Source organism: Neofelis nebulosa, chromosome 1 (assembly GCF_028018385.1).
Source record: "Neofelis nebulosa isolate mNeoNeb1 chromosome 1, mNeoNeb1.pri, whole genome shotgun sequence".
Taxonomy (NCBI): Eukaryota; Metazoa; Chordata; class Mammalia; order Carnivora; family Felidae; genus Neofelis; species Neofelis nebulosa.
The window spans coordinates 143,962,745-143,987,133 of NC_080782.1; the positions used below are offsets into that span (position 1 = coordinate 143,962,745).

The 24,389-nt window shown below is 37.6% G+C and overlaps 1 long non-coding RNA gene across 2 annotated transcripts in view; it reads right to left on the reverse strand.

Annotated features, from left to right (window-relative positions):
• Positions 1–13,737, reverse strand: part of LOC131516870 (uncharacterized) — a 37,370-nt gene extending 23,633 nt beyond the window's left edge. For both annotated transcript variants that reach the window (XR_009264280.1, XR_009264278.1), the window contains exons 1-2: positions 13,538–13,737; positions 12,259–12,431 (exon numbers count right to left, since the gene is read on the reverse strand). This is a non-coding gene — a long non-coding RNA (uncharacterized LOC131516870). The remainder of the gene's footprint in view (positions 1–12,258; positions 12,432–13,537) is intronic.
• Between the last annotated feature and the right edge of the window lie 10,652 nt (positions 13,738–24,389).

The window sequence follows — 24,389 nt, forward strand, 5'->3', positions numbered from 1 at the left end:
GACACTTAGTCTCCACGTTCATTCTCAGGAAAAGAGTAAAGGAGCAGTCAGAAGATGATGTTTTTTCCTCGGTGGTTTGTAAACATGTTATGGTGTACGGGCAAAGTGTATTTCACAAAATTTCACTGAGCCTTCTAGATCAATTTATTTCTCTATCATCTCCATCTTCAATTTAGTAAGAAAATCCATTTTTTTCTCTCCTATATCCCCACCATTATATATCCCCACCAGATATATTCTGCTTTCTTACATAATAGCATCAACTTATATCTAATGTTTGACATGTTTATTCTGTTTCAAACTTCTATAGCTGGTGATACTTATAAGTAATTTTGAAATAAAATGGTAATATAGGATCTATGTCTTTTATTTACCTCATATATCCTTTAATTAGTTGGAGCTTTTCCATGCTTCCGTGATGACTTAGATGAGCTAAGTCAACATTTATACTATGGGTAACATCTAAGGGTATGTGAGGACGCACATGAAAGTTTCATATGGCAAATATAATATTGATAAAGGTAGTATTTCTGAAAATTTCAATTGGTGGATTTTATGGAAGGTTTTTTTTTTTTTTTCAGATACTGTGCTTTAGCTATTGTCTAATTCAGTTTTTAAAATGTCTTCCAAAGTTATGTAATAGGATTTACGTATTTGATTAGTGTCTATCGGAAAGTTGTTCTGAATTGTACGGGTACTGTAATTGCTCCAAGAGTATGTCTCAGTGACAGTGTTTAAATGTTATAGCTCAGTCAGGATAGATTATGATCCTATGTAATGGATTTTGGTTTTATTTTCATTTTTTAAACGTTTATTTATTTATTTTGAGAGAGAGAGAGAGAGAGAGAGCACACGAGAGAGACATTGCAAGTGAGGGTGGGGCAGAGAGAGGGAGAGAGAATCCCAAGTAGGCTGTACACAGTCATCACAGAGCCTGATGGGAGCTCAGTCTCCTGAACCCTGAGATCATGACCTGAGCCAAAATTGAGAGTGGAACACTTAACCCACTGAGGCACCCAGGCATCCCCTGTGCAATGTCTTTTATGCAAAAATGTTTCATTTATTGTTTGTCTGACCTTTGCTAGGTATCACACCAGATTTTTCAACACACACACACACACACACACACACACACACACACACACACACTTTACATCACTTTTCTCTACTTCATTTTTCATAGACATGATCATGTGAAACATAGATGTGATTAGAGATATAAAAACTAAAACTTGAAATGTTATCACTACTTGAAGGTCATACAGGTCATAAGTGGTAGAGCCCGCATTAGAACATACACATATTTGAATCTTTTCTTATGCTTAATCAAATATGTAAATAAAATCCCTGTAAATAGACTCCCTGAATAGTTTGATTAGTAGATATGTGTCACTAAATCACCTTCTAAGGAATTGGGTTAAAATTACATGAAACCAGGAGGCATTTCCACATGTATTTTTACCTATTTGACCTAGTTTTCTACATGTATTTTTGCCTACTGTATCTAATAGGACTTTATTTGTTTATTTATTTATTTTTCATTTTCTAATATATCTAATAAAACATAGAAATCTTGAATGCAATGGGAGTTATACATGTTAACTTTGATCAATGTCGCTGAAATACCCTCCAGCTTACAGCCCTGCTTCATTCTCTCCCAGTGATAAAGACTAAATTTCCAGAATGCAGCAGAGCAACCATCTTTTTGGCATTGGCCATATGGTATGGTTGTTGCAGAACTAGGTTGTTCTGGCCTGAATCTATGAGTGAAAGAAGATCTTTGGTCACAAAACTTTGGGGAGAGAATCTAAACTCATGCAGTCTGTATCATCGAGATGGGTTGTGTTTTTAATACAATTAACCTAACCCAATAGAAATTAAACACTTGTGGTGAATTATGACTAATTATTTGAGGTGTCACCAGTTATAAAGTTAAGGAATACGTACTTGGAATGGTTTACTAAGTTTTTTTTTTTTTTTAATTTTACAAATGGCAGTAGAATCTAGGATGCTCTGATATATTCTAACTTTCATTTGATAAACTGCCTTGAATGACAGAGAAGGTATAGGTGCAATGCAAAAAATATACCTACTGTGAATATACATATTGTGTGTGGTTGTATATATATGTACATGTGGGTGTTTGGCAGTGGTGATGAAAGTTACAGGTAGCTAAAATGCTTGTACTCTTTGGCATTACAGATACTGACTTCAGGTTGGTTAAGTCACAAATACATGTTCACAATTTAAAGTTAGCCCCCAAAATGATATAAAACATAACTTCTAAACCAGTAGAGGGGAAAAAGCTAATAAAGAAAGTTCGATCAATACAAGAGAGTACAGGAAATTAGAAAAGAGAATCAAAGAACAAGCAGAGTAAGAAGGAAGCACACAAAAGTGGTAGAAATAAATCCGAATATATTAGTAATCACCATCATCCATCATGAGTGCTAGGATAGAGGGCAAGTCGAAAATTGCTGATATAGATGATATTGTGCAACCAAGGATCTTGGTAGAAATCCTGAAATATTGGAAACACACAAAAGCATTCTGATCACAGCATAATGGCTAATCTAGTGTTTGACCTGAGATAACTCTGGGTAAAATTTCACATATGTTGAGCATCAGTAAGATTTCCATATTACCTATGCTAAAATGACTTGCACCTCAATTTAATGAGTTTTTCCAAATCATTTCCTCTCGCAGTACCCTGTTATTTTCCTACTATCATTTGTAACTGTATAGCACAATTTTCTATATTAGTTTAATAGCTGTCTTTGTAAGCAGTCAGTATTCCTGCCAAAGCAGAGACTACTTCTCTTTTGTTCTGTAGAATTTTCCCAATGGCTGGCATAAGTAGAACATTGATACATATCGAATGAGTAAATAAATGCCATTGACTGATTGAGATAAGTTTTACCCTACAGGATAAAAAAAAGCAAGCCATCCAGATGCGTTGTCATAGTAACATGCCTGAAAAATGCCATTATAAGAGCTATATGGCCCTTTGTAACTGAAGTACGTATGTTCTGCAACTATATCTGGACAATTATAATCAGAGATTTTTAGCAGAATTATACTCATTCTGGTTTTTCAAGTATCATGTGGCGCATTTAACAATTGTATTAATTAATTCATTTTAAATTCATTATAAAGAATAATTGATCTACAGTGTTATATTAGTTTCGGATGTACTGATCTGAAAATTCTATACATTACTTAGTGCTCACCACGGTAAGTCATTTGTCATCATACAGTGTTATTACAATATTATTAACTGTATTTCCTACGCTGCAGTTTGCATCTCTCCAACTTACTTGTTTTGTAACTGGAAGTCTTCATCCCATTAATCTAATTTCCCATCCCCACAACCACCTCCCCAATGGTAAGCATCAGCTCACTGAATTTAGAGGACTGTTTTTATTTGGTTTGTTTCTTAGATTCCACCTATAAATGAAACAATATGGCATTTGTCTTGGTCTCTTTTTACTTAGGATAATAAGCTCCAGGTCCATCTATATTGTTGCAAATGGCAAGATTTCATTGGCTAACTAATGTTCCATTTTATCTGAATGAATAAATAAATAAATAAATAAATACCTCCAACATCTTCTTTATGCATTCATCTATAAATGGATGCTCCCATATCTTGGCTATTGTAAATAATGTTGCAATAAACAGGGTGCATGTATTGTTTTTTTTTTTTTTTTTTTTTTTTTTTTTGAATCAGTGAGGTTTTTTTTTTCCTCCTTTGGGTAAATACCAGTAGTGGAATTACTGGAGCATATGGTATTTCTATTTGTAATTTAAACAAAAATTTAATGTTTGTTTATTTTTTAGAGAGAGAGAGAGAGAGAGAGAGAGAGAGAGAGAGAGTGAGTATGAGCTGGGGAGGGGCACAGAGGGAGACAGAATCTGAAGCAGGCTCCGGGCTCTGAGCTGTCAGCACAGAGCCTGATGTGGGCTCAAACCCACAAACCGGGAGATCCTGACCTGCTGAAGCCGGATGCTTAAGTGACTGAGCCACGCAGGCACCCCCTCTTTTTAATATTTGAGGCGCCACCATACTACTTGTCAGTGTGGTTGCACCAATGTACCTTCCACCAACAGTGCACAAGGGGTCCCTTTTCTCCACATCATCAGCAACACTTGTTATTCCTTTTCTTTTTGTTACTTGCCGTGAGAACTGGTATAAGGTAACATCTCGTTGTGGTTTTGATTCGCATTTTCCCTGATGAGTGAAAATGAATATCTTTTAATGTATATGTTGAACATTTGAGTCTTTCAAAGCCACATCATGTGTCATTCAAAGTCACTGTTTCCTTGTTGGTCTGGATGATCCATCCATTGATGTAAGTGGGGGTGTTAAATTCCCCTACTGTTACTGTAATACTGTCAATTTCTCCATTTCAGTATTTTGGTACCTCTATGCTGGGTACGTAAATATTTACAACTGTTGTATCCTCTTGTTGGAATGATTCCTTTATCATTATGTAATGGCCTTCTTTGTCTCTTGTTACAGTATTTATTTTAATGTCTATTTTGTCTGATAATAGTATGGCTTTCCCAGCTTTTGTTACATTCTATTTGCATGGAATATCGTTTTCCATTTCTTCACTTTTAGCCTATGTGTCTTTAGTCTGAAGTGAATCTCTTATTGACAGCATACAGATGGATCTTGTTTTTTGATTCATTCGGTCACACTGTGTCTTTAGATTGAAGCATTTATTCCATTTATATTTAGTAATTATTTATAGGTATGTATATATTATCATTTTGTTTGTTTTCTGGTTGTTTTTGTAGTTCTCCGATCCTTTCTTTTTCTCATACTCGCTTTCGTTGAGATTTATTGACTTTCTTTTGAGTTAAGCCTGAGTTCCTTTCTGTTTTTTGTGTAGTTTTTCTATAGTTTTGTGGTTTGTGGTTCCTGTGAGGTTCATATGTAGCATCCTATGTATGCATTAAGCAGTCTGTATTAAGTTTATGGTTGCTTAAGTTTGAACACATTCTAAAAGTACTACATTTTTACTTTCCACTCTACATTTTATTTATATGATGTCATACTTCATGTCTTTTTGTGTCTGCCTTAACTAATTTTTACAGACATAATTGATATTACTACTTGTGTCTTTTAATCTTCATAGCTTATTTATTTATTTATTTATTTATTTTCAACGTTTTTTATTTATTTTTGGGACAGAGAGAGACAGAGCATGAATGGGGGAGGGGCAGAGAGAGAGGGAGACACAGAATCGGAAACAGGCTCCAGGCTCCGAGCCGTCAGCCCAGAGCCTGACGCGGGGCTCGAACTCACAGACCGCGAGATCGTGACCTGACTGAAGTCGGATGCTCAACCGACTGCGCCACCCAGGCGCCCCTTCATAGCTTATTTATAACTAATTGATCTAGTACATTTAGTGTATGTTTGCTTTTACCAGTGAAATTTTTTCTTTTATAATTTTCTTAATTCTAGCTATGGCCTTTTCTGCTATAAAAGTCCCTTTAATGTTTCTCGTAAGGCTGGTTTACTGGTAATGAACTCCTTTAACTTTCGTTTGTCTTGAAAATTCTTTCTCTCTCTTCTTCAATTCCGAATGATAGCCTCATGGGTAGAGGACTTTTGGTTGCAGGTTATTTTTAGCACTTTGAACATACCTTACTACTTCTTTCAGGCCTGCAAAGTTTCCGCTGAAAATTTGTTGATAGCTTTATGTGGTTTCCCTTGTTGGTAACTATTTGCTTTTCCCCTACTGTTTTTAATATTCTCTCTCTCTCTCTCTCTCTCCCTCCCTCCCTCCCTCTCTCCCTCTCCCTCTCCCCCTCTCCCTCTCTCCCTCTCTCCCTCTCCCTCTCCCTCTCCCTCTCCCTCTCCCTCTCTCCCTTTTGCCATTTTAATTATTATGTGTCTTAATATGGACCTTCTTGGATTCATCTTTACAGGTTCTCGGTGCTTCTTGGAACTGGATATCTGCTTCTTTCACCTGATTAGGGAAGTTCTCAGCTATCATTTCTTCATAGAAGTTTTCTGTCCCTTTTTTGTTCTGTTCTCCTGTTGGACTCCTATAATGCAAATGTTAGTATGCTTGATTTTCCTTGGATGTTTCAGCCTATCCTCATTTTTTAAATTCTTTGTTTGGCTGTTCACCTTGGCTGCTTTCCATTACCCTATTTTCAGATTGCTGACTCATTCTTCTGCCTTCTTTAGTCTAGTGTTTTTTCTTTGTAGTGTGTGTGTGTGTGTGTGTGTGTGTGTGTGTGTGTGTGGTGTTGGGGGGGCGGGGGTGGTGAGCAGGCAGAAGTTTATTAGAAGATAAGACCAGAAAGGAAGAATAGTATGAAAACTCTTTTTCTGGAGAGGGGGCATTTAAAACTGAATACCCCCTTGTAGTGTATTTTTTTTAAATTTCAATTATTGTATTCTTAAACTTTCATTCTTTTTTATGTATTTTTTTCTATCTCTATGTTAAAGTTTTCATGGAGTTAATTCACTCCCAAATGATGTGAGCATTTTTAGGACCATTACTTTGATCTCTTTACCAGGTAGATTGCTTATCCTTGGTTTTTTTTAGTTAATTTTTTAAAGTGTGTGTGTGTGTGTGTGTGTGTGTGTGGGTGTGTGTGTGTGTGTGTGTGTGTGTGGGTGTGTGTGTGTGTGTGTATTTTGAGCATATTCCTTTTTCTCCTCATTTTGTTTGACTTTCTGTGATTGTTAGATATTAGGTAGGTCAGCTACGTCTCCTGGTGGTGAAAGTAGTGGGTTTGTTGGAAGGCATCCTGTGGCGCCCAGTAGCACAATCCCCCCTGGTCTCCAGAAACTGGTGCTCCAGGGATGTCCCCTGTGTGGGGTACATGTGCCCTCCTGTTGTGGCTGGGCCACAACTGCTAAGGATGCACTAGCTAGCAGGCCTGGCCCTAAGGCAGCTGGCTGAAAAGCCTGGCTATAGCAGTTGCTGTCCTCTGGTGGGTGATGTCAGCCTTTAGCATAGCTGGCTGAGGGGCCTGGCAGTAACTGTTGTAGGTTTGCCAGTGGCTGGGGCTGCCTACCCTCCCTGGGGCAGGAGTTGTTTTGGAGGGATGCTGGTCTCAGCCAAGGTTGTCTCCTGGGTTAGGTAGGGTGGGACTCAATTTGGAAAGGCACCCTGTTGGGGTAGCGCCACAGGAGAACACCAGGGTGAGTGAACAGTGCTGTCAGGTAGATTGGGGAATGTTAGAACTGGTTTCTCCCAGCATCTGACCAACTAGGCTGAAGGAAGGCATGAAAAATGGGACCCACCCTGGTAAAAGTTTCTACCATCCCTACCCATCTGGTGCTCACTCTAAAATTAACTAGTAAATCTTTTCGTGTACTAGTAGTGCTTTCAAACTGCTGTCCTGTGTTGAGTCTTGGACCTAGTGAGTGTAGTGTATCGGCCCTTGAAGAGTGGAATCTTGGTTTCCTGTAGCCAGCTGGGTCTTCTGAAGTTAAGCTCAGCTGGTTTTGAAGGCTCCCAGAGTTAAGCCTCACCGATTTTGAAAGCCAGACATTAAGGGTGCTCACATTTCTGGTTCAGATCCCCAGGACTGTGGGGTTGAGGGTTGTCCATTCTGAGGCTTGATCCCCTTGCTCCTCTGGTAGGACCTCTTCACCTCTGATATCTCTCCCACTTGTGGGTTTCCCTGCAGGAGTTTGGTTCCCCTCCTACACCTCTTGATGTGAGTCTCTGTATATCGTTGCCTGTGGGAACACGATTCTGCTAGTCTTTAGGTTGTTTTCAAAAAGTTGCAGTATATATAGTTGTAGCCTTGGGATATCTGTGGAAGGAGGTGAGCTCAGAACCTCCTACTCTCCTATCGTTCCCGAGTCTCCTTCGTGTGTGGCATTCTTAACGTATTTTGTCAAATCACATAGACTTTGTATATGTTTTGAGAGCCATGAGCAACAAGGACTTGTTTTGCTGACGTGCAACTCCCAGTTTATGTATAACACTAGTGGAAGTTGAAATTCCTGGCTGTTCTCCGTTGTCTGTGAGTTAGCCTCATAGCAATTAACACAATTTGTAATTACTTATTTATTGTGTTTACATGTGATTAACATCTGTACTTCCTTGAGGCAAGGATGATTATCCTCATAGATACATATATTTTCTTGTACCCTATCAGGATGGTTATTTGTCCCAGCATTATATAATCTTTTAAAAAGGGAGTCATAGAGTCTGTGCATTTGTAATGATCTTACCATTATTTCAAAATGTTCTTGGGTAGCATTAAATTTTACTCTACATTCCAGGAGTATTTTTATTCTCCTCGAGGGTGTTGGTATGGGTTTACATGAAAAATTGTTTTCAGTTCAGAGTGGAAAAATTCTAGAAAAAACTAACGTACCTATGAACCCAATTGAAAGGAAATTTTCCAGAGTAAGCACTATCATAAAATTAGTATCAGAATTCACAGCTATAGTTTTGTTCCACATTTTCTTCATTGATCGTATAGTGCCTTTATACAGTAATAAATATGCTAAATAGGAAAATGACTAAATAAAATTTTATATATGTGTAAAATCTATTCTAAAATACACATTTTACCAAAATTAAATAGGGTAAGATTGAATCATGAATATTTGAAACCTGGAACACCGTGTGTCACACATAAATCAAATTTTACATCTTCCTTCATTTTGTAAAGTAATTTCAATTCAGATGTAGTTACTATATAGTTTTATATTAGTTTTGGATGTACAACATAGCAATTCAACAATTGCATATATTATTCTGGGCTCATCAAGGTAAGCGTACTTTTAATCCCCTTCACCTATTTCACCAATTCCTCCACCCACCTCCCCTCTGGTGGCCATTGGTTTGTTCTCTATGGTTAAGAGTCTGTTTCTTGATTTGTCTCTCTCTGTCTCTTCCCTTTGCTCATTTGTTTTGCTTCTTAAATTACCATATGAATGAAATCATTTGTATTTGTCTTTCTCTGACAGACTTATTTCAGTTGGCATTATACTTTCTAGATGCATCCACCTTGTTGCAAATGGCAAGATCTCATTCTTTGTTTATGGCTGATAACGTTCCGTTATATATATATATATATATATATATATATATATATATATATATATATCACATGTTCTTCATGCATTCATCGGTTGGTGGACCCTTAGGCTGCTTCCATACTTTGTCTATTATAAATGCTGCTTCAGTTAGCACAGGGATGCATCTACCTCTTTGAATTAGTGTGGATACATACACAGTGGTGGGATTACTGGACACAGTGTAGTTATATTTTTAATTTTTTGAGGAACCTCTATACTGTATTCCAGAGTGGCCACACCAGTTTGCATTTTCATCAGTTTGTGAAGGTTCCTTTTTCTCCATATCTTCACCAATAGTTGTTTCTTGAGCTTTTGATTTTAGCTATTCTGACCAGTGTGAGGTGATAACTCATTGTGGTTTTGATGTACATTTCCCTGATGATTAGTGATGTCTAGTATATTTTCATGTATCTGTTCACCATAGGTAGGTCATCTTTGGAGAAATGTCTGTTCATGTCTTTCATCAACTTTTTAAAATTTATCAACAAGTAAATGGACACATAAATTGTGATATATGCATACAATAAGCAAAATAAATAAACTAATGCACACTACAACATGAATGAATCTCAAAAATAATAAATACAGTATGACTATTGATATGAAATGTTAAAAGTGTAAATCTATAGTTAGAGTAAGGAGGGGATAGGAGGGGCTCAGGTTATATTTACAAGTGTATAAAATGAGTTTCTCAGAGATGATGGCTCATTATCTTGATTGTAGTGATAGTTTCAAAGTCATAGTCAAAGGTCCAAACTTATTAATTTCTATCCTTTTAAATATGTGCAGTTTATTACATTTCAGTTTTATCTAAATAAAACTGTATGAAACAATAAAATAATTTTCTTGACCATCTCTAATTCAAGATTTAATCAGGAAGCTTTATTTTAACCTTCAAAGTTGACATAATCTAGGATTTTAGATAAAGTTTGTTATTATTGAATAGTTGCCTTTGATTTTTAACGCTCTTTCAATACCCAGGCTTAATATTTTAACTTCTTACACTGCTTATAATTAAATCTTTATTCCATAACTTCTCAATTTTTGAGAATATTATTATTCATTTGTTGCTTTCCTGGATTATAACTTGAGGCATTCATATGCACAGTGGTGTATTTTCTGAGACATTCCAGAATCATACATTTGTGTTCTTAGATGAGACATGCTTGTGTAAAACATTTGGGGAATTTGCTTCTGCTTTCAGAGGTCTATAAAATATCCCCAGTGTTTCCTGGTATGGAACCCTTCTTTGTAGGTAACATTTTCTTCCTGTAGATTCTTGGAATAACTTTAGTGTCCAACTCTTGATTTTGGCTCAGGTCATGATCTCATGGTTGTGAGATGGAGCCTCCATCAGGCTCCCTGTTGGGCATGGATCCTGCTTAGGATTCTCTCTCTCCCTTCCTTCTGCCCCTCCCCCACTCAAGGACACACTAAAAAATATATTAATCATGCAATGTCTAGATATGGGGTTCCTTTCTGTTAATTGTGGTATTAAGTGGACACTTTTGATTTTAAGACATTCCATAGTTTGAGTTCTCTTATTTTTTGTTTCCTTTATTGTTGATGTCTACTCTACTTGTTATTTTCTTTTCTCCAGGAACTACAGTTCTCTATTAATTAAATGTCTATTTTTTGTCCTCAACTCTGTTACCTTTTCAACTAATACCTTCTTTTATTAATCCTCGTTTGATTTCCTACAGTATCAGTTCTCCTTTTACTACCTTTAAAGCAAAATTATAATCTGTATCACAATAGGAAATACTTCCTTTTCTTATCCATTTTTTCATCTCTTCCTCCACTTTAATTAGCTCCTTTTTACCTCATATTTAAGTTTTTATTTAAATTCCAGTTAAAATACAGTGTATTAATAGTTTTAGATGTACAGTTTAGTGATTCAATACTTATATACAACACCCAGTGTATATCACAAGTGCACCTAATCCGTATCACCTATTTTATCCATCTCCCCATTTACCTCCATCTGGTAACCCTCACTTTATTCTTTATAGTTAAGAGTCTCTTTCTTAGTTTGCCTCTCTCTCTCTCTCTCTCTCTCTCTCTCTCGTTCCCTTTGCTTGTTTGTTTTGTTTCTCCAGTTCCCCATAGGAGTGAAGTAATATGATATTTGTCTTTCTTTGACTGACTCATTTCACTTAGCATAATACTCTCTAGCTCCATCCATGTCATTGCAAATGGCAAGATTTCATTATTTTTATGGCTGAGTTATGTTCCATTGTGTATATATATCACATCTTCTTTATCCATTTATCAGTTCATGGACACTTCAGCTGTTTCCATAATTTGGCTATTGTAGATTATGCTGCAGTAAACATTAGGTGTATGTATCCCTTTGAATTAGTAATTTTGTATTCTTTGGGTAAATAACTAGCAGTGTAATTTCTGGATCATGGGGTAGTTCTATTTTTAACTTTTTGAGGAATCTCCATACTCTTTTCCAGAGTGGCTGTACCAGTTTAAATTCCCATCAGTAGTGCAAGAGATTTCTCCTTTATTCTCAGCAATACCTGTTGTTTCTTGTATTGTGGATTTTTAGCCATTTGACAGGTTTTGAGGTGATATCTCATTGTAGTTTTGATTTGTATTTCCCTGGTGATTAGTGATGTTGACCATCTTTTCATGTATCTTTTGGCCATCTGGATGTCTTCTTTGGAAAAGTATCTATCCGTGTCTTCTTCCCATTTTTAATTGGCTTATTAGTTTTTGGAGTGTCGAGTTTTATAAGCTCTTTATATATTTTGGATACTAACCCTTTATAAGATACATCATTTATAAATATTTTCTCTGATTCAGTAGGTTGTCTTTTAGTTTTGCTTGTTGTTTCCTTTGTTGTGCAGAACCTACCTCTTCCTTATTGAGAAGGAAATAAAAACCCTCAGAAAGCCTTCAGGAACTGTGTCTCATAAACATAGATCTCAACTCACAGTTGTTTGCATTTAAATATATAACAGTTAATTAGACTCAGTGACATCCCAAGAATGGCAAAGTAGAAAGCCCCAGGCCATCCTTACTCCCACAAACACACTAATTGAACAACAATTTACAGATAAAATCGTTTTGAGAAATTCAGAAACTAAATGAAAGGCTCTTGCCCTCTGGAAAAACAGAAAACCAGACTTACTGAAGCTGGTAAGGAGATATGGCACACTCTCTCAACATTCCCTTACCTGAGTCAATGCCATAGGATCAGAAAGAGACCTCGAAGCTCCTAGCTTCTCCCAGAGGAGGGACAGTGTTGCTTTGCATGTCTAGCTCCCCAACTTTCCAAGGGGGTTCCCCAGAGGATTTATCTCAGTTCTGCAAGACTTGGAGCTCAGATGGGTCCACTGCAATCTAGCATCTTGTGGGAGAACACAGACAATAGCTTGGGCTGGAAGATGCCATAACTTTCCCTCATGGCTCCCCATAGAGTGAGATAACAAAAATGAAACTAAAGGCATATAAAGAACATTTCAACCTGAAACAGCAGAATATACATTTTTCTCAAGTGTACCTGATTCCTTCTCTGGGGAAAATCACATGTTACTTCACAGAACAAATCTCAATGAATTTAAGGTTAAAGTTATATTTTCTATCTTTTTGGACCACAGTGGGATAAAATAACAAATCAAGAGCAGAAGGAAATCTTGAAGATTCACAAAAATGTGGAAATGAAACAACATACTTTTGAGCAATTATTTAGTAAAAGAAAAAAATTTATAGAAATTGCAGAATACCTCAAGACAAATGAAAATGAATAAAAATACTATCACTTAAAGGATGCAGCATAATCAGTATACAGAAGGACATTCACAGGGATGAACAAGTACACTAAAGGAGAAGAAAGGTTTCAAATAAAATACCTAACTTTACACCTACTTGAATGAGCTGGAAAAAGAATAACAAACCAAGGCCAAACTTAGTGGAAGGAAGAAAATAACAAAAGTAAAAGCAAAAATAAATGAAATAGAAAATAGGAAAACAATGGGAAAAAATCAATAAAACTGAGTTTTTTTAAAAAAGATAAACAAAATTGATCAACCCTTAGCCAAACTAAGTGAGAACAAGGGAATACTAAAATCAGAAATGAAGGAACATTACAAATGATAACACAAAAATGAGAAGGATTTTAAGAGACTATAGGCTAACTGGATAGTCCAGAACAAGTGGATAAATTCCTAGAAGTACACAATGTTTCCAAAGTAAATCATAAGGAAAGGGAATATGTGAACAGATCCATAGTTGGTATGGTATAGAGATTGAATCACTATTCAAAAACTTTTCATCGAAGAAAAACCCAGGATCAGATGGCTTCACTGTTGAATTCTACCAAATACTTAAAAAAAAAAAAAAAAAATCCTGTGAATCAAGTCAATCCTTCTCAGGTGCTTGCAATAAAGTCAAACGAATCTAAGCAATTAAGAATTAAGTATGTATAAAATAATAGGGTCTAAACCAGCTGGTTACCAAGATCACTTGGGAGTCCTTTAAAAGGTAGAGATTGCAGAGCCTCTTCCCCAGAGGGTAGGATTCATCAGTTGGCAGGTGGAGGTCTTGTAATCAGAATCTTAAAAATCTGTTTCTGATAGAGTTTGGTTTTCACTTAGATGGCAGCCCCTTAGGAGAGGTGGTCTATTCCCAGGAGAATGGTGGGCAGGTTCCAGCTCCTTGTGATACTTCCGGTGTTCTTCCCCGCCCCCGCCTTTCTTCTTGTGATCTCACAACTGCTCCCCCTTTTAAAGCTGTATTGAGATACGTCTGGATTTACAAAGAGGGGTTGTCCTGAAAACAGCCCTCCAGAATAACTTAGGGCTTTAGGGGTGGCTTCCTGGTATACTTCGTAGTTCTCCTTGTTGTCTACTTACAAACCATGAACAAGAATTGCTCCTTCTGTAGAAAACTCCTGCTCTTTTTTTTTTTTTTTTTTGTTTTTGGTCATAGCTATCTTTCTTTCGCAGGGTCTAAAATCAAATGATCTACGATCTACTTCTCAAATAGTAACTGAATAAGAATGGACATGGTTTTGAGTTTTTCGTTTGTTTTCTTTGTCAATGTCTAGTAACCAATAGACAACAAAAGGAATGAAAAAATTTCACCAAGGTTTTAAGGTCTAAAACTAGCTGTGTCTTCTTTGAAGTGTAGCTGTTAAAGCCATCTTTTTTTCCCCTCTCTTTTAACTTTCCTTGAGAGTTAGAGACAGCTAGGCAAGCCTTCCAGCTACATTTTTATTCCTTGAATTAATGTATCAACACTTTCTCACCTTTTAAATCCTCTTTTTCATGCTCCCTTGTCTTTGATTTTACCCCAGTTCACATACATAGGGTCAGGCAAATCAGGCACTGTGGGCGCCTGGCTGAGCCAAGGAGGCAAGATGGTTTCTATTAGCAGAAAATACACAAATGGAAAATGTAATATCATGGTTCTTATATGGTGCCGTAACTTGGATGGCCTCAGATTAAATGGGCAATCACTTCCAAACTATCACAGTTCTTGTACAGTGGAGGCATCTGGCTCAATGCTTTTGGAGTACATTAGCCCTGTGCAGGGTTTGTTGGAGGTGATTCCTAGATGCTAGCTTTTCTCTTTCCTACCTGTTCCGGTGATCACTGTCAAACCTTACGTTCTCCATGAATGTTCAGTTTTTGTGAAGGATATTTAAGAGGCTTGCTGAAGAAATGCTAAAAACTACTCACACAGATATAGTATTTTACACCCACTTAACGTACACTAAGCTGGTTGCTGATTTTTGCAACGTCTCAAAACATACTAATTTCTGTGTTTAAAAAAAGCAAGCAGGTTGATACACTTAGCCTCAAGGACTGTCTTTCTTTAACTTTCTTTGTTTAAGACCTTTTGAATTGTGAGGCTCCTTAGTTTGGGGAGGAATTAAAAGAGAGTGGTAGGAAGGTGCTGTAGAGAAAATATCTACACAACAATGTGGCTACCAGTTTTGAAACTGAGGCATCTCCCAAAGGGATGTTTCCAGTGAGTAGGTAGAAAATGAAAGTATTTGCAAAGAAGCAAGTGCTTTATCAACACAAGAATTTGCTATGTTTTACAATTAAAAACAAAAAGCATTTAGCCTGGAAACATTTTAAGTCTCTTTTTTTCTTTTAGTACCTCTCAAATAGTGTGGTTTATAATATAAAATATATTCCTACAAGAAAAGTGATGTTCACACAATACTTATATGAGCTCCTGTTTTAATTGTCTGGCACAGAATCCATGCATGTGCTCGGTAATTTTTTGTGGTGTGAAACATTTTAATTTTCTCTATGTTTATTTATTTTTGAGAGAGAGAGTGAGAGAAAGCAAGCAGGGGAGGGGCAGAGAGTGAGGGAGACACAGAATCCAAAGCAGGCTCCAGGCTTTGAGCTGTCAGCATAGAGCCTGATGTGGGACTTGAACTCACAAACCATGAGATCATGGCCTGAGTTGAAGTCGGCCGGTCAACTGACTGAGCCACCCAGGAGCCCTTGAGCTATGAAGCATTTTAGAAGTATCATCCTTCAAAAGCTGATGCTTGCTGGAGCCTCTCCCTTTTGTGCTTTCATATGCAACCTCTTAACACCAGCAGAGCAATTACAACTCCCTTTTAGTTTTTTTTTTTTTTTCCCCTCTGTTTTGTTTTAAATTTTAGAGTGAGGAATCTTTTGTTGCTTCCGGCCATGTCACATCACCTCCTCATTGACATGGGTCAATGTGCAACATGGGTCACTGTGGCACTTTTATCTTTATTCTGCTTACACGTTTAGATAGAAGATGATTTTCTTGGGGTGCGTGGGTGGCTCAGTCGGTTAAGCGTCTGACTTCAGCTCAGGTCATGATCTCACAGTCCGTGAGTTCAAGCCCTGCATCGGGCTCTGTGCTGACAGCTCGGAGCCTGGAGCCTGCTTCGGATTCTGGGTCTCCCTCTCCCTCTGACCCTCCCCCATTCATGCTGTCTCAAAAATAAATAAACGTTAAAAAAAAAAGATGATTTTCTTGGAGACAGACTGCATTATTCCAGGTCAGGCTCTCAAATGCCTTTGAAAGGCTACCCTTGTTGACGCTTGGGAGAAGTAACAGGACAGCCATGAGGAACGCTTCCCCGGAGAACCTCTTGTTGCCTTGCATGCTTCGCTTGCAGGTAGAATGCATTTATGACTTTGCTTTAAGAGTAGACGTCAGGAAGATAATCAGTTGTCTAACACCTTAGGATTGGAAGTAAGGTCAAATCATCAGATTGTGAGACTTAAGCAGATGAGGTAGTGATTGAGGAAGCATGACATCCGTCGGTAGAACTGGGCCACAGAACCATAAAGAAGATTGAATGGCTCACTTGTTCGGTACATTTTAATTCCGTTCTTGGAGTGGATACTTTTGCTGGCTCTCTTGGTTTTCAGTTTATTAAAGTGGGCATTGGCTTTTTAAATTCAACTTGGTTTCTCTACATTTATTACTGTCTTGTTTGACTAAGGTGGCACAATCTCATTACAATTTTTAACGGTCTCATCGGTAAAAAGCACTTGAGGATATAAATTCACTTCGGCGGGATGTTGACTCATCAGTAAAAATTGTTTTTGGACATAAACACAGTTTGGCTGTAATTTGGCTGAAGTATGAATTTTGCTTTATTTTTAAAAATTGTTCTACCATGAAGTGCTAAAATTTTAAAACTCTCAATAGAACATTCAGTTCTATCCAACTAAGTTGACCATATGACTGGCAGTTAATATGTGCCCAACATATGGGAAAGTACACATTAAGCATAGGGGTAAAAGGCATGGCTTACTTTGGAAAAGTCAAATACATTGTTTCTATACCTAAGCTTATATGTGCTTAATGATAAGAGGACTAAACACTGGAAATAGCATACCATATTTACCGGGACACCTGGGTGGCTCATTCGGCTAAGCGTTCAACCCTTGATTTTGGCGCAGGTCATGATCTCAAGGTTTGTGCAACTGAACTCCATGTCAGGCTCTGGGCTGACAGTGCAGAACCTGCTTGGGATTCTCTCCCCCAGCCACCTTCTCTGTCTCTCCCCCACTTTTGCACGTGCTACTTCTCTTTCAAAATAAATAAACATTTTTTCAAATACCATATTTATTGATTCTAATATTTTTCAATTTTCTAAAATTGGGTTGTGATGTTTATTCATTGTATACGGGTAACATATTGTCTTTCTCTCCTTCCCTGTTCTTATCCACTGACCACTGACAAGTTGTTCGAAGATGTATGGTTTCTTTGTTTCCTGACTAGCGGTGTCTTATAGTTCACTGCCTGAAAATGACAGTGCATTGAAGGAACCCTGAGCATAAGGTATAAAAATGACTGTGGTAAAGACACAGAAGGAGAGAAGCTAGTTCAGGAAAAGGTGGATGTAGGAACAAATGCCTTCGGTTTGGAATGAGCATGTTGTGATCAGAAGGTTAAAGACGGATTACCAGCAGTAGAAGGAGACACCCTCAGAGTCATGGAGCTCAATTCATAGGCAAAGTGGGTCCTGATAATGGAGTATAAACTTGGACTTAAAGGATTGGTTTTGGATACCTTTGATAAGTGAAGCCTCTTTACAGACTTTTGAACAGGGAAGTAGCAAAAGGAAGCAGGGTTTCCATATTTATGGGTCACTTGTAGATCAGGAGGAAGATGCTGGGAGAGGTAGCTATACATACAGGAAACAGAGAAAAGGACGCTTTTGGGTTCTTACACACATCTGAAAGAATGATGAAGAGCGAGTAAGACAGAAAAGCTGAAAGGTCTGTTTTAGACCAGATAGCTCATGAGCAGTCTGCATATGTGGATAAATCCTTTGTAAGGGACGCTGTAAATGTTGAAATAAATGGACGAGTACTTAAAAATATGATACACTGGCTGAATATTCAAATAGATTCAGCTGCTACATGTGAAGAAAAAGGGAATAAGAAAAGAGAAAGAGTGAGCAGTTATTTTAATTCAGGCATGGGGATAAAGATAGAGGAAGAAAAACAAGAATATCAAATCGAATAAGCAGATTTTAGCATATTTCATGGTAGTCGATGATAAATAGAGTAGTATCTACATATACTTTATGCATTCATGACCTCTCTCTCATTTTTTTTTTTTTTTGATTCTTTTGGGCTGCATGGTTTGTCTGCCAGTGTTTTTCAAATTGTCACAAATCTCCAAAAATGTTTCCAGTATATTTACTGGGGGGGGTGGGGGGGGTGGGGGGGGAGGGGAACATGAATAAACGAACCTACGTAGTTCAAACCTGTGATGTTTAAGGGTCAAGTTTACTTTGTTAAGGCAGAAATAGGAAACTAACACAAGTTGGTTTTGGGGAAAGGCGTGTCAGCATTTAGTAGGCATAAGTTTTGACATTTGGAACATTGATTCTGCAAATATTTAGCTGAAGTGTCTTGGGGGAACTGCTTATATTCTTTTGGTGTCACTTTCTTTATTATTTCCTTGGCATCCAGAAAGACTTGTACTTGGTTCTATATGTTCTTTCTCTGGCCTTTTTTTTCTGACTCTTAAAGTGCTCATGGTCTCCGGTATTCTCACTTTCTCCTTTCTGATTTCCTTTCTAATGATTTGACTCTTGTACAAATTGCATACATATATATTTTTTAAATGATTCCCTTAGAGGTCACTAGAAGGGTATATCAAGCTCAACTTGTTTCTAAGCAAACTGACCATGTTCTTTTATTTATTTATTTATTTATTTTTAACGTTTACTTATTTTTGAGACAGAGAGAGAGCATGAACAGGGGAGGGGCAGAGAGAAAGGGAGACACAGAATCTGAAACAGGCTCCAGGCTCTGAGCTGTCAGCACAGAGCCTGACGTGGGGCTCGAACTCACGGACTGTGAGATCATGACCTGAGCCAAAGTCAGACGCTTAACCGACCAAGCCACCCAGGCGCCCCTGACCATGTTCTTTTAAACAGTTCAGTTCCATTTATACCATTAACTATACTCTAAGCTTCTAAAACATAAGTGCTTTAATCTCTTTGCTTAGTTAAATCACAAACATTCCCTCCTGATCACCTTCATTGAGGATAAGAGGGCTGGAAATGAAATAAGCATTTACTGAACACTCAATATATGTAAGATATTGAAATAGATCTTATGCAAGAAATGGGGATTTTTTTTTAAGAGAAAAAGTTAAATGGCTTTAGTTAAATTGAAGTACGAAGCTTCATTGTGTCTCCCTAAGCATTTGAGCAAAGGCATTCATCACTTCTGGAGGAGAGAAGATGCCATACAGAGCAAGAGTTGGCAAACATTTTTCAGTAAAACACCATAATAGATATTTTAAGCTTTGTGAGTCAGGTAACATGTCTGTCTCAGATTCATCTTTGTTGGTTTTTGTTTGCGAGGGTGTTTGTTTCTTTGATCATTTGTTTGTGTGTATTCTCTAACAGCATTCTTAAAATATAAAATCTATTCTTAGCTCCTGGACCATTCAAAAACTGATTCAATTTGGTGCACACACGGGATTTGGCTTGCACACTGTAATTTGCCAACTAGAACAAATAGGGCATTAGTGAAGCGTATCATAGTGAGAAAATATTCTTGAAACCCAGACTTTGTTGAGAAAGATTTTTTCCCCTTCTAAATTATAAATATTTCCTTTCATCTAGAGAGTACTAGTTGTGGTGAAACTGGATTGTTTTTACTATTAGTAATAGCAGAAAGGACGGGACTTAGGGGCTATTCTTTTAAGACAAGAGGGAAGTAGAAAGACCTTCTGGAACTGAGTGGTAAAGCCCAAGAAAAACAGAAATGCGAGTGATTGGACAGGAGTCCCTTTGGATTTGCCCAAATCCTCAGGTCAAATTAGAAGGGTAGGTGTAACAGAAATATCAGGTAAGATTTGGAGGGTAAGATTCCAGCAGAGTGGGAATTTTTCTGTTTTTCCCAGTGTATTGCCCCCCACAATTATAGCTCATTAAAGAAAGAACCTTATCGCACAAGGTCTAAAATGTGTCAACTAATATATCAATATATTAAGTTACTTAGATTTCGGGTGTAAATGTAATCAAACAATTTGGGGAGGGGCTCATGGACTGAAATGCCCCTTCTGGCATAGTACTATCCTAATATCCTGGAAGCAGGAAGATAAGGTGCTGAAAGAACAGGTCATGAAGAAGAGGCCTGCGTTTTAGACAAGGAAGTTTCTAAGGTTCATGATAGTGGAATATGCCAGGGACCATTAACTTCAAAAACAGATGTAATTTGGATGCTCTGATAGACAAGTTTAGCAGTAGGGTAATCAGCAACAATGCCAAAGCGACTATATTCAAGTGAGTATCCACAGGACAGTGTGGTGGACATTACTTTTACTCAGGATTCATTCAAGCAGTAATAGGTTAAAGAGGACCACAAATATCCTGATTATATCCCTTACCCCTTGACTCAGGTCAGATTCAAGCAACTGCTTTGACCAACATACTATGGTGGAAATAATGTAATATCAGTCTTTATATCCAGGCTTCAAGGGGCAGGCAAATTTTTCTTACTGTCTCTTAAAACATTTATTCCTGGGACACCCCTCTGGGGATCTCCAAACTCAATGTTGTGAGAAGCTTACCCAGAAAAGAAAGCTACTTGGAAGTCCTCAGGTCAGCAGCCCCCAGCTGAGCTCCCAAAAGCCTTCATTCAGTGATATGAGTGAGCCATGTTGGATGTCTAGCTCTGTTGATTGCTTAGGGGTAACTTCAGCTCAAGCCAGGTTCTGGCTGCTTCTATATGGGAAACATTAACTGAGAACCCTCCAACAGAGCCCAGCTAGTCCACAGAGATATGAGACAGTACAGCAATACAATAGATAATTGAAAGACAGTTCAAGAAGACATCACTATTACATGGAGAAGAGCTCTCCAGGTGAATCACCCATACCAGGAGTGGACTTTTATCAGTGATAAATAGCCTTTAATATAGTAAATTACTTAGATTTCAGGGTTAATTTTCACCACAGCCAAACATATGGTTTCTCAAAACAAACCAACAAACAAAAAACCAAAAAAAAAAAAACAAAAAAAAAACAAATGGGTTTTTTTTTTTTTTTTGGAGTTTAGTGGTTATCAAAGTACATTTTGCAGACCTGGGAGTTCCTGAGATCCTTTTAGGCCATCTGGAAGGTCAAAGCCATTTTTATATAATTTTAAGATATTTTTTGATGTTTGTATAAATGGTACACAAGCAATATTGGCCAAGACTGCTGATGCATTAGCATGAATTAAAGCATTGACACCCATTGATAATGGGAGTCATTGTATGCTTTGTTGGCATGCACTTGGATTTAAAAACTGCCAATGTCACTTAATAATGTCCTTGACGAAGTAACAAAAACTGGTATTTTATATATTAAAATCCTTGCGTGTGCATCTATTTATTATTTGTGACAAAATGGAAAGTATGCATAAAGTACTATATAATACATTATGATATTTATGTTAAGGAAAACCATTTGGGTGTTTTTTGAGTTGTGAGCTAAACTACCTGTTTTTCCCCCCCCTCCATGGATCACTGTTTTTACTTAAAAGTACAACCGACAGGGACATAATGATGATTTCAACTTGGATATCAGATAGATACTTTCTTGAATATGGACAAAGTGAGCCTGTCATTTCAAGAAAAAAAAAAAAACACCAGTGATTGTCTTTGTTTCTGGGAGCAAAGTAAGAGTATTGAAGGAAAAATTAGAAATTTGGTGTAGTAGGCCAAATAATACCCCTTGGCTCCGCAAGGCCCATGCCTTAAACTCCATGGATATTTTAGGTTAAATGACAAAAGGAACTTTGCAAAATATAATTAAGGCTGCCAACCTTAAAATAGGGAGATTATCCTGGATTTTCCTGAAGGGCTAGTCTAATCACATAAGCTTCTGAAGCAGGGAACTTTCGCTACCTGAAGGCAAAAGAGCTAAAGCATAAGAGGGGATCAGAGAGCTTTAAAGTGTGAGTATGCAAGATGCTATCGCATGTTTGAGGATGGAGAGAGTACCATGGCCAGCACTGAGGGTGTCCTTAGGGAGCTGAGAGCCTTTCTGGCTGACAGCGTATAAAGAACCAGGGACCACAGACTGCCACATAGAACCAAATTTTGCCAACATCCTGAATGATCCTACAAGCAGATTCTCCCCATAGCCTTATTAATCTCAATTAATGTTTCCCATATGGAAGCAGCCAAAAACTGGCTTAAGCCACAGATATCTCTAAATGATCAACTGAGCTAAACATCCAGTGTGGTTCCCTCACATTATTGGATGAAGGCTCTTGGGAGCTCAGCTGGCGCTGTTGACCTAAGAGAGCAGGCTGGCCAGTACCTTGACTGTACCCTTGCAAGACTCAGAGTAGAAAAACTAGCTGGGTCTCTCTGGATTTCTGAAAACACACTGTGAGATCAGAAGCTAGTAGTAAATGACAATAGTAGAAAACTGAAACATGTGAATAACTTGTATTTGCTACCTTCCCTGGTATTTCTCATAAGATCAGTGGTGATACGAATGAATAATTTTTGATGTTGCATAGTGAAATGTGTCACCATATGGAATATCTGCATAACTTATTCAATATTTTCCAAAAGATGTTACAAAATCATGCATGAGGGGAAGACCTATCCATATTGCAAGGTAAACTTGAGTATAAAAAGAGTACAAATTCATTGATAGGCTTTCACATTACTACTTACTTTTAAGAAGTTCTCATTGAGTTGGATTTAGTTGTAGAATTAAAAAAGAATGTCAACAATTAGGTGAAAAGACTATTATAATACTCCTTTGTCAATACAGGATGTGTTCAAGGCTGGGTTTTCTTCAAATATTTAAACTAAATGTATCACCAGATTGAATATAGCAGTACTGATGAGAATCCAACTATCTTCCATTAATCCAGGTGTCTGTACATCAAAGAGCTTTGCACAATGCAAACAAGTGCCACTCTTATCATTAACACTCTGTTTTTGGAAACCAAAACTTATTTTTCATGAGAAAATTATTTGTGTTAATAGCAGTGAATTTTCAGTTTAAAATTAATTTGCAGTTAACATTTTTTTTCTGTTTTGATTTCTAATATGGTAACTATCGAGAGATGACCCACATCAACATATAAACAATATAACCTATATAAACAATATGACTCACATACACAAAAACTTTTGGGTTTCTTAATAGTTTTTTGAATATGAAAAGGGTCTTGAGGTCCTAATGTTCCAAAATCAATGACTTCATCAATCCTCACAAATATAGACTGCAGATAAATTGGAGAGCCCTCTGAGTAGTTCTGTAAGAACTCCCCCTTTTCTCTGTATCTGAAACATCTTCAGAAAGAGAAAAGGGAGGGAGGATGCTTTGAGAGGGGGAGCCATTCCTGGTTTTGACTTTGAGCTTTGAACCGAGTGAAAAAATCAACCTGAGAAAGTCTGTCTTAAACAGGAAGAAATCAAGGGCACCTGGGTGGCTCAGTCGGTTAAGCACCTGACCCTTGATCTCTGCTCAGGTCATGATCTCAGGTCCTGAAATCAAGTCCTGAGTCGGACTCCATGCTAACAGCACGGAGCCTACTTGGGATTCTCTCATTCCCTCTATCTCTGCCCTTCCCCCCACGCTCACTCACTCTCTCTCTCAAAATAAATAAACTTAAAGAAAAAAACAACCCAAAACACAGGAAGAAACCAAGTTTCCTTTAATTGGTCAGGTCAGATTTACCTATCTTGGATCCTTATTGCTTTGTTCATCAGCAAAAACAGGGAATCCAGAATATAATACCAGTTTACAGAAGTTGCACTTCACCTCTGTTTAAATGAGAAAAATGAAGTTCAGAGAGGGTTAGTGTCACTGTGCTTAAATAGCCCCCTGTTGCCTTCTGAGCAGTGTAAAAAGCCCTATGCAGACACTGGCTAGTGTGGCCAGTTTCTTGGCACTGTCACCTGTCACCAGAATTTTGTACCTGATGAGCTTTAGTTTGAATTCACATCTGGTGATTTTACGCTTCCTGAATACAACAGCTCTGTTTTCTCCCAAGCCTGTGCATTTCTTTTCTGTCTTTAGAATGTCCTTTTCCTTGGGGTATGCTTGGGGATCTTATACTTAAAAAAAAAAAAAAAAAAAAAAAAAAAGCTGTTGTTATGCCCCCTCCTGTCTGAAGCCTACTTTGAATAACTTTTTTTTTTAATTTTTTTTAATGTTTATTAATTTTTGAGACAGAGACAGAGCATGAACGGGGGAGGGTCGGAGAGAGAGGGAGACACAGAATCTGAAGCAGGCTCCAGGCTCTGAGCTGTCAGCACAGAGCCCGACACAGGGCTCGAAGTCACGGACCGTGAGATCATGACCTGAGCTGAAGTCG